Below are 12893 nucleotides of genomic sequence, written 5' to 3' on the forward strand. Positions count from 1 at the left end.
TTTTTATCTAAGTCTATCTGTTCAATAATGGGAAGACCTGTTTGATAATTTCCAACAAATGACCTATATGTTGTAATACATGTCTAAATATGTTTGATATTTTCCAAAAACAACACAAAACCAGTAGCAAATACACCACTATAAAAATTTCAGCAATTAGGCTTGAATATCCATGTGCCCAACAACACCAAACCAGTACCAACAATGTAGTATCTTCTCGTTCGATTTTGTTTCTTTTCAAAAGCCTTGACTTTCTTTAACAAATCCTAGATTACACGATTTTCTTATTAAGGGTGTCATTATTCATGCCAATTAAAGTAATCACATCCACCCAATTTCTATAAAAATAAGACCACAATTATAAAATAATTATAAGTCAATAATTAATCAACTAATTAAATAAGAAAAATATTACAAGTAAAAAACCTACGATTTGGATTTTGTTGAGTCTAAGAAGTCTTTAATAGAGCTTTATGACCATACTTACAATATCAAAAATCTTTATCACAAAAAACAATGGAAGATGAGCTCGACGTTGTTAAGCTCAGTTGGAAAAAATGAAATAAAGATGAAGAAAAACCAAATACAAATAATTTGTAGAATTTGGATAGAGAAAAAAAGATGATGAAGAAGAATATTTGGGAATTTAGAGTTAAATTTTAGGAAGAAGATGAATATATAAGACAATGGGGCGAAAATAACTGTTGGGGGCCAAATCAGACGTCAAGTCACCAAAACTGGGGGTTCAACGCACCTTGGCTATATGAATTAAATGGGAGCTGCCAACAGGGAAAAAAGTGTCAAACTGACACATTTGATGCCTATTTTTGGTGTTTCAAATAAACACTGTCTACTTGAGGTGCCAAAGTGAAAGATCGCTGCAACTTTAGGTGCCTATCGATGGGTTCCGCTTTTTTATTTCAAGTCACTTCGCTTTACATGTAGTGGCAATTTTGTATGTCTAATGAAAGTTGAATTTTTTATAATGCAACAAATTGTCCATCTGTTGTAATAGATATTCTACCTGTTCCGACAGATAGATTATCTGTTGCAACAGGTTGGCCATCTATTGCATTATGTCGATGTTTCTATCGAAGTCTATCTGTTGCAATAGTAGGAAGACCTGTTTGATAATTTCCAATAGATGGCCTACATGTTTCAATATATGTCTAAATCTATTTGATAATTTTTCAACAAATATGTCGTCTGTTGCAACAGATACCCTATCTGTTGCAATATTTGAATCTAGTATTCCATTTCAATTAATAAGTTCAAATCTAAGGATAAAATAAAATTCATAGACAACATAACATAAATCGAAGCCTTCAAAATTACATGAAATAAATCAACAAGTAAATGAAATGTAAAAAAAATATTATGGGTACAGATCTCAACAAATAAATCAACAATTTAAGTTTTGATGTCAACAATTCCTAAGGAGAGGTAAGGTTATTACTTTGATAGACTCAAGCTATAAAAATCTAGTTAATATGGACAAGTTGTTCTTCATCCTGTGCTATGGAATTCAGCTTTGGTCGTCGTGGATCTTTAATGTCGCTTGCGTACCGTTGCTGCACTTTTGCTTCTCTGTATTTCCATAAAAAGAGTAGCATATTGTCAATATTGTTCTACTATGACATCCACCTGGAAAGCCAAAATTGTCAATGCTAATAACAGAGATATAAAAAAATGGAAAAGGATAACTCATCTGTTTTAGCTATCATGACCCATACTAACGGACCGTGCGGATACCTACGCTATTCTAAGTAGCTAGGAGAACCCTTATTACCCAACTAAAAATATGCGGAAGACTTTTATTTTTAAGGAAATATAAATTAAATTAAATACTAATAAATAAAATTTTTACAAATACAACTTACAAATGTCCTTCACTATCCCAAGACTTGGCCAGACATGTACAAGAGCTACCTATTACAACATAGACTGACAATAAAATAAATAATACAAAGACTCAAACATCTGCCAGGAAGAAAGTGCAGAAGTTAGTGCTGAGTATAGTCATCCATCTAGTAACTGCAACTAACCTGCATCCAGTCTACACTCCAAGAAGGAATGTAGAAGAGTAGGGTCAGTACAACCACAGGTACTGGTAGGCATCATCGGCCAATCATGTTAGTTCATATAATCATAAAATAGAATTAAGGAAAATAAATCATGACATCTTTAATGGAATATAATTCAACTAAGGTTGTAATAATATTATTACTTTACCTATATAAGTTACAACATCCAACTACTCTTCCAACTCTATCAATATTATATTCGCTACTAACATACTCTAGCCTCATTAGTTCACACGATCAACCACAATTCAACTCTAATACATCACTATTCCTCTTTATTCACCTTATCATACATCACTATTCCTCTTTATTCACCTTGTCTTTTCATTATTCATATTCATAGGAACAAACCCGTAATCATACACAAGCCACACTAAACTCTTTGGCTAGTAACCAAATTCCCTATTATAATATTAAAGAATGATAACTAGTCATTCTGGTAAGCTACGATTAAAACATGTATGAATGAAGAAAGTTAACCAACATATAAGTAAGTACAAAGTTTCACTTTTTCAAATACATATCACACAATCAAATACCCAATGAATCAACAATACAATAATAACAAATCAAACGGTGCTCACAAACAAGTCACAAAACCATCAAGAGTATCAACTATACTATAAACATCCACAGACTCAAGACAATATGTACACATATGCTATGGGAGTTAATTTTGCCCAAATAGTCATGACCTGCAGGAAACAATCTATGTTCATGTACCGTACTGGAGTGGTACCCGATCCAACATATACATATCCATATCCATACCGGTGTGGTACCCGATCAAACATATACATATCCATACCGGCATGGTACCCGATCCAACATATATATATCCGTACCAGAGTGGTACCGAGTCCAACATATACATATCCGTACCAGTGTGGTACCCGATCCAACATATACACATTTGTACCGGCGTGGTACCCGATCCAACATATACACATCTGTACTGGCGTGGTACCCGATCCAACATATACACATCCGTACCGGCGTGGTACCCAATCCAACATATACACATCTGTATCGGCGTGGTACCCGATCCAACATATACACATCCGTGTCGGCGTGGTACCCGATCCAACATAAACATATCTATACCAGAGTGGTACCCTATCCAACATAAACAAGTATTATCAATATCAAATTTACACAACCTCACAGCATACAACACAATGTACCAAGTTTACAAGTACACTTAAAGTCATAAAATAATTCCATCAAGTAAATTTCACGCATTAACAATCCAAACATCAAAAATATCAAAAATGTCCAAGTACCAATCAACAAGTATTCATATCATTACTTTAAGGAGTTATCATTATCAAACAAGCCACTCATAGGCACAATTCAATAAACTATCATTATCACCAATTTAGCCTCTCATGGGCATAAAATAGATATAGTATTTTTATCAATATCAAAACAAGAATATCATAACATAAATCACTATTTAATTCTTATGCATACAAGTCACTTGTAGAGCCTTAATTACTCATTAATTATTAAAAGTATCATTACCTTCTTAAATACTCCAACTTGGGTTCTAACTTCACCATCTATAACTAGCACATTCACGCGTATCATTATCCTCTACCTCTTTTCACATAATACAATCATCACGCCACTTCAAGTCATCAATTCTCCTCATCATATTTTTGCACAATACATACAACTAAATACCATTACAACTCAACTAGGTTCATAACTAGAACAACTAAAAAAAATATCATGTTCATATATTACATTTACAACAATCTACTGTCGGGCACATAACACATAATATCATAAATATCACATAATTATCATTTTTTAGATTAAAGTTAAGTACTCGTGTCTTTATCTACCTCAACTCCATGCCCACAGGCTTAGACATTCTTTTTCCCATCAATTCGAAATTATGAAAATATAAATTAACACAATCTTCTACTCATTAAACCTAGCCTACCTGGACGCCAAGCTTTTGGAAGAAACAAGCTGCAACAAAGATGCTTTTTCCTTTCCTTTGTATCTTGAAATAATCAATCATCTAAAAATCATACAATTATAAGAGTAATAAGTAATTACTCTTCAATCAAATATCTTGGGGATTCAAACCCACTAATTCTACTCTTCATTCTAGGTCTATATCATCCCCCAAATTCAATTAATCGTTAATTAGCTCTTTCAAGCTTAACCCATCTCCATTAATGGAGCTTTTATACTGAAGGTCTCATTTTTACAGAATTTAAGATTCCTAACCATTAAAATTCATAATCTAGTTTATGAAATTCATGTTAGGAATCTTTAATTTATAGTTTAGAATCAGCTCCAGGTCATATTAAAAACATCCATGAGTATTCCCCAAAAGAATTCCACCATTAAAGGTCTTTCTAAGAATTATAAGAGATTAAGGATTAAAAGACGAAGAAAATAATGGAAAAACTTACCTCCATGAAGGAATTTCACCTTAAGCTTTGGGAAATCACCTCTCTAGGGTTGAGGAATGAAATTTGGGGTTTTTAGGCCTCAAAAATGGCTGAAGTTGGTTTAAATACACTAAGAATTTTCGCTACAGCGAAATCCCATTTCAGCCTGAATAGTGCTCAGTAAAACAGTCATAACTTTTTACTCCGAGTTCAGATTGAGGAACGGTTTGTTGCGTTGGAAAGAAGACTCGGAGATATTTAATTTGATAGGTTATGGATTTTGTAAATCCTTATATTCAAAGAGATATGATCGTTTAAAGTTGGCCCTAATAGAAACCCATATCAAAATTGTATCGAAGAGAAAGTTTTATACTTAACTTTGTGTTAGGGACATTGTACAGCCTTAATTCACACCTAAAGAAATTTCAAACTAAAGTATTGATATTATCACTTATGAATTTGGATAATTTGGACCCAAATTAATATTGAGGAATGAATTTATTATGAATAATTTAGTAACGGCGAATTGGGTCGTTACAATCAGATACCAATTTACCATCCGTTCATCCTCGAACGGGCATTCAGTGGAGAAAAGCACGAGGTTGGAATTAGAGAGACATTACTAACATAGTTGCTTATACCACACCTTGCTCACTCTCTTGATAACCTTATCAATCAACCCACATTCTATACTCAATCATTCTAATAAAGCTTTTCAAAATACGAAGATGCAGAGCTAAATATTTACACACGAATCACTTATCCTCCTTTCAATGGTCTAAGTCTGAACTTGAGCTTTACGAAAGCACGGTAAATATGGTTAAAAGATTTACCTTAATGAAGACAAACATTCAAAAGAACCTCTTTTTTACTACTGAAGCTCCAGAGTCCTGAATTCAATTCTGAAAAGTGCTACGAGATGCTACATGAATTTACTGTTCGAATTTCAATACTAAACAAGTCACATCTAATCCACCTAACACACAAACTCTCTCTAAGACACCTGACTTGGTTTTTTAACCAAGACTATCCTATGGAGAATCTACATCTTGATCATAAGCAAGTCACCCATCATTTACAAGTCACGTAACTTAGATACTCGCATTCACTCAATCATGACTACTAAATTTATTTTATAAAACTAGCTCAATATCTTACAACCACTATCCCTTGTACCTCAAGATCACTTACCGTTTCAAGCTCAGTGTTTACTAGTATATATAGGTGACAACACAACCTCTCACTCATTACACAGACTTACAAATATTAGCCATAGAGATTCCACAGAATTAGAGCCTATAACACATTCTCCTCCATAATATTGTTAATATATATTTAATCATCATATCTTAATCACTCAACAACCATATCCACCAAGAATCACCCAAGAAAAAATCAATCATGCCATTTAACAAAACACTTATTTCCATTCAGGGTTGTTCTTAATTATTTTATGGGTGTAACTAAGTTATTTAATTTTACATTTCCATCATCATGAGGATTACAACCCTCTAAAAGAGTCATACATTAGCTAACTCTACAGGACATGTACATGCATAATTCAGCCACAAGGTCAAGTCAACAATAATTTATCTTCTCAAGATTTTTCCTAATGCATAAATTCACAGCTAAAACTTATGCCCAAACAATCACTAACTCAATATTTTTCACACGTCAAACACTTCATTGTCAAGCCAAAACACCCCAATATCACTAATACCAATTTAAGATATACAGAGCCATTCTTATTTCTACCTAATTATATTTTCATTACGGGATTCACTTAACTCTTAATCACCTCAAAAGTGATCCCCACACCACTATCACACAAGCAAGTCCAAACAAAATAAATCGATTATAGGTCATTAACAGTCTCACCACCAATGTCACATTTCAGAAAAGTCATCGATCAAATTCTGTAGGTATTAACAACCTCTACTAGTTTTTATGACTTTTATTTAAACTCATTATTTTGCGAAGTATTAAGAATTCGTTCACATAAAGAACTCAAAGATAATGTCATTTAGCTAGTCCTCACAAGGAACCTATTATAATTTCAATAATAGAAATGCAAAAAAATAATTTAAATATAGTCTTAATGATGATCGGACCACACAAGGATCCCCATATATTATCAAATAATTGAACCACACAAGGATCCATCCATAACATCATTAACAAAAAACCCTCATTACAGAAAACACATATCACCTCAGTTTTTATTCATGTAACTTTTTCACCATCTTTTCTTGACATCATGTTCTCATATAATCCTCTCAATTCTCATACCATCAATTTCATCAGTATAATAGTACAAAAAATAAGTAAGCACCATAGAATTGCTAGCTTCACAATAACAAGAAATCAAACAATTCCATCACAATTTTCAACAAAAATAACTTAGTCAATTTTCATCACTTAAATTTCAAACAAAAAATAATTCACAACAATGACAAAAAATCTAGAAACACAAGTTTAGCCAAATATCAAACACAAGAAATCAATAACTTCACAACTTTCACATGTCTTACCTATTAACAATAACTTTTAGACCTTATTAATAGATACCAATTGAAATCTCCTAGATTTTTATTCAAATTACTAAGATACCAATTAGAATCAACTATATTTCAATTGAGCTCTGTTAAGATACCAATTAGAATTGTCTAGATACCAATTGGATTTAATCCAATAGCCTAAGATTAGGATGGTACGATGGAGAGAAAGAAAGGTAAATGACTTCTACATGCCTCATAGCCTTCTAAAGATTAGGTGTGGGACCCTACACACCAATCTACATAACTCTACTTGACATTGCTTTTGTACTTGTGGGACAGGTGAACATAGGCTCTGATACCAACTGTCACAATCCAAACTAACGGACCGTGCGAGCACCTACGCTATTCTAAGTAGCTAACTAAAAATATGCGAAAGACTTTTGTTTTTAAGGAAATATAAATTAAATTAAATACTAATAAACAAAATTTTTACAAATACTTCTTACAAATGTCCTTCACTATCCCAAGACTTGGCCAGAAATATACAAGAGCTACTTATTACATCATAGACTGATAATGAAATAAATAATACAAAGACTCTAACATCTGCTAGGAAGAAAGTGCAGAAGTTAGTACTGAATATCGTCATCCATCTAGTAACTGCAACTAACCTGCATCCATTCTACACTCCAAGAATGAATGTAGAAGAGTAGGGTCAGTACAACCACACGTACTGATAGGCATCATCGACCGATTGTGTTAGTTCACATAATCATAAAATAGAATTAAGGAAAATAAATCATGACATCTTTAATGGAATATAATTCAACTAAGGTTGTAATAATATTATTACTTTACCTATGTAAGTTACAACATCCAACTACTCTTCCAACTCCATCAATATTATATTCGCTACTAACATACTCTAGCCTCATTAGTTCACACCATCAACCACAATTCAACGCTAATACATCATTATTCCTCTTTATTCACCTTATCTTTTTCATTACTCATATTCACAGGAACAAACTCGTAATTATACACAACCCACACTAAACTCTCGAGCTAGCAACCAAATGCTCTATTATAATATTAAAGAATGATAACTAGCCATTCTGGTAAGCTACGATTAAAACATGCATGAATGAAGCAAGTCAACCAACATATAAGTACAAAGTTTTACTTTTTCAAATACATATCACACAATCGAATACCCAATGAATCAACAATACAACAATAACAAATCAAACATTACTCACAAATAAGTCACATAACCATCAAGAGTATCAACTATACTGTAAACATCCACAAACTCAACACAATATGTACACACATGCTATGGGACTTATTTTTACCTAAATAGTCATGACCTGCAGGGAACAATCTATGTTCATATACCGTACCAGCGTGGTACCCGATCCAATATATGTATATACATATCGGCGTGCTACCTGATCCAACATATACATATTTATATCGACATGGTACCCAATCTAATATATACATATCCGTATCGGTGTGGTACCCGATTCAACATATACATATCCGTATCGACGTGGTACCCGATCCAATATATACATATTCGTACCGGCGTGGTACCTGATCTAATATATACACATCCATATTGGCATGGTACCCGATCCAACATATACACACCCGTACCGACGTGGTACCCGATTTAACATATATACATCCGTACCGATGTGGTACCCGATCCAACATATACACATCCATACCGGCGTGGTACTCGATCCAACATATATATATCCATACCAGCATGGTATCCGATCCAACATAAACAAGTATTATAAATATCAAATCTACACAACCTCACAGCATACAACACAATGTACCAAGTTTACAAGTACACTTAAAGTCATAAGATAATTCTATCAAGTAAATTTTCAATAATCCATTATACATGCACTAACAATCCAAACATCAACAATATCAAGCATGTCCGAATACCAATCAACAAGTATTCATATCATTACTTTAAGCAGTTGTCATTATCAAACAAGCCACTCATAGGAACAATTCAATAAACCATCATTATCACCAATTTAGCCTCTCATGGGCATCAAATAAATATATTATTTTTATCAATATCAAAACAAGAATATCATAACATAAATCACTATTTAATTCTTACGCATATAAGTTACTATTAGAGCCTTAATTACTCATTAATTATTAAAAGTATTATTACCTTCTTAACTACCGCAACTTGGTTTTAACCTTACCATCTACAACTAGCACATTCACACATATCATTATCCTCTACCTTTTTTCACATAATACAATCATCACGCTACTTCAAGTCATCAATTCTCCTCATCATATTTTTGCACAATACATACAACTAACTACCATTACAACTCAACTAGGTTCATCACTAGAACAACTAACAAAAATATCATGTTCATATATTACATTTGCAACAATCTACTTTCGGGCACATAACACATAATATCATAAATATCACATAATTATGATTTTTTGAGATTAAAGTTAAGTACTCGTGTCTTTATCCACCTCAACTCTATGCCCGCAAGCCTAGACATATTTTCTCCCATCAATTATAAATTATAAAAATATAAATTAACACAGTCTTTTAAACCTAGCCTACCTGGACGCCAAGCTTTTGGAAGAAACAAGCTGCAACAAAGATGCTCTTTCCTTTTCTTCATGCCTTGAAATAACAATCATCTAAAAATCAAGCAATTATAAGAGTAATAAGTAATTACTCTCCAATCAAATATCTTGGGGATTCAAACCCACTAATTCTATCCTTTATTCTAGGTCTATATTATCCTCCACATTCAATTAATCATTAATTAGCTCTTTCAAGCTTAACCCATTTCCATTAATTGAGCTTTTATACTAAAGGGCACATCGGAATTCAAGATTTCTAACTATCAAAATTGATAATCAAGTTTATGAAATTCATATTAAAAATCTTTAATTTATAGTTTAGAATTAGCTCTAGGTCATATTAAAAACACCCATGAGTATTCCCCAAAAGAATTCCACCATTAAAGGTCTTTCTAAGGATTATAAGAGATTAAAGGATTAAAAGACGAAGAAAATTATGGAAAAACTTACCTCCACAAAGGAATTTCACCTTAAGCTTTGAGAAATCACCTCTCTAGGATTGGGGAATGAAATTTGGGGTTTTAGGCCTCAAAAACAGCTGAAGTTGGTTTAAATACAATCAGAATTTTTGCTACAGCAAAATCCCATTTCAGCCCGGACAGTGCTCAGTAAAATAGTCATAACTTTTTGCTCCGAATTCGGATTGAGGAATGGTTTGTTGCATTGGAAAGAAGACTCAGAGATATTTAATTTGATAGGTTATAAATTTTTTATCTCCTTATATTCTAAGAGATATGATTGTTTAAAGTTGACCCTAATAGAAACCCATATCGAAACAGAATGAAAAGAAAGTTTTATACTTAACTTTGTGCTAGGGATATTGTACAACCTTAATTCACACCTAAAGAAATTTCAAACTAAAGTATTGATATTATCACTTATGAATTTGGATAATTTGGACCCAAATTAATATTGAGGAATGAATTTATTATAAATAATTTAGTAACGGTGAATGGGTCGTTGCATTAGCAAATAGATTATCTTTCTGTTGCAATATATGGATCATCTATTGGGACAAATTAAAACATGAGGAAGATATGTATTATATTTTTTAACGGATAAATCATTTGTTGCAACATATGACTCACCTGTTTGAAAAAACTAAAATAATAGAAAGTCTTGATTTAATTTGTCCCAACAGATGATCCATCTGTTGCAGCAATAGGTCATCTGTTGGTACAAATAAAAATGACATGTATAGATATTTAATTTGCTAAAATAGACATGACATATGTTGTAATAGATATGCATCTGATGCAACAGGTTAGTCAACTGTTGCAACAAATGTATATATCTGTTTGATAATTTCCAGCAGATGTGTCATCTGTTGAAATAGATACGGGTCTGTTTGTTAGTTGGAACAAATTTTATATATTTACCTTTTTTAGCTCATGCTTCTCTCATGTGGGCCTTGTACATTGCTCAATAGTGTAACACAAAGACAGCGGAGTTGCAATTTCACTTTTTTGGATGCTTGACAATGCCTTAGAAATTACTTTCTTTCTCCTCTTAGCCTTAATGTCTAATGGAGTGGATGGATATGAAATCCTCTTTGATGGAATGACACCCCTCTTCGATGTCAATTCCTGTATAGAAGCAGTTAATGCATTAATTGAATTAATCACTACATTATGTTTTGCCCTGCAATCTTGACATTTGTATACAGAACATTCGCTAGGAGATGAAAAATCTGCATAACCAATATGATCATACTCACAATGGTTTGTTTTAAAAATTTTAAGAGGAGCATCATTAGCCCCAACAGCAGAAATAATACCACCATCAACAACTCCACTACCACTACCATCATTAACAACAACAAGCCCACCCTCCAAAATTATTTTTCTTGTGATATTTGTTACTCCAAATAATTTTATTTTTATTCTATGAATGACCTTAGGGTCTGATAAAGTTTGCACAAACTGTAAAGTAAGAAAAAATGGCATCTTCAACTCTCGATTGGTCGGAACAAGAGACGGATGCACAATCTAACATAAATCAGTACATATATTAGAATGATGATTAGATCATTCAAAAAAATCATTAATTAAAACAAAAAATAAATTAGAATTAGACTTACTGCATCCTTTGGGGGGTTGAAAAGATCAAGAAATTTTGCATTTTATCAGTTTTGGCCAACAACCATCTCAAGATTCTTAGACAGGAAACTTTCTCCTGGTAGTTCACTTGTTGTCTCAAATAAGGAATAACTTCAAATGCCTAAGCCTATAAAATAACGCCAATAAAGGCATCATTTCCATCCTAAACTATACTCGAAAAGTCTAAGACACACCTAAATTATTGGAGTGACCTAATACACACCTAAACTACTTAAAAGTAAAATTTTTTACCCCCTAAATCTGACGTGGAAAAAACATAATTATTTAATTTAAAATAGGCACTTCTAAATTAAAAAATAACACCAAAAAAAGGTTAAAACTAAAAATTTCAATTCAAATTCATCATCATCTTCTTCTTCTTCTCCAAATTCAAAAAATCCCTGAACTGAAAAAAAGATGTTTAGAATTTTTGAAGATTTCTAAACATCCATCTTCTTCTTCTTCTTCTCCAAATTAAAAAATCTCCAGTATCCATCTTCTTCTTCTTCAAATTCAAAAATCCCCAAACCAAAAATTCCAATTCCAATTTCAAGTTGCTAATGAGTTCAAACGATTAAAATGGGTGAAATTCCTCCTTCTTCTTCTTCCCCCAATTCAATTTAACCATCGAACCTAATTATCGACCCCATCAGAGCTGCAAATGCGTACAAAATATTTCAAAGTTCACAATTTTCAATCTTCCTATGTCAAGAAAACCTCTGCATTTTGTGGTACAATTTTCATATTGTTTGATCTTTGATTTGGCAGCATGGTTTATATGATATAATTATGAAGTTTTGAAGTAAAAGTTTGATAATTAGGATGACCAAGCTATGATTTTGATCTTTATATCTTGAAATATCATATATATGATTTGAAATCAAAGATCATATATATGATTTAATTATGAGCTTCTCCTTTATATCTTGAAGTGAAAGCGGAGTTTGCAATTTAGAAACCTACATAAGAAAATAAAGTTGACCAAGCTGCAATATTTCATCTTTATCCAATTATGGAATTAATGAATTAACATTCATGGCTTCTGAGTTACAAAGGAAAAAATCAGGATTTTGAACAAGAATCTCACCGGCAGTAATGGTTGTCGGAACTCTTGAAGTTTTCCATTCATTTGAATCACCATGGCTA

This window comes from Capsicum annuum, chromosome 7, assembly GCF_002878395.1.
Source record: "Capsicum annuum cultivar UCD-10X-F1 chromosome 7, UCD10Xv1.1, whole genome shotgun sequence".
Classification (NCBI taxonomy): domain Eukaryota; kingdom Viridiplantae; phylum Streptophyta; class Magnoliopsida; order Solanales; family Solanaceae; genus Capsicum; species Capsicum annuum.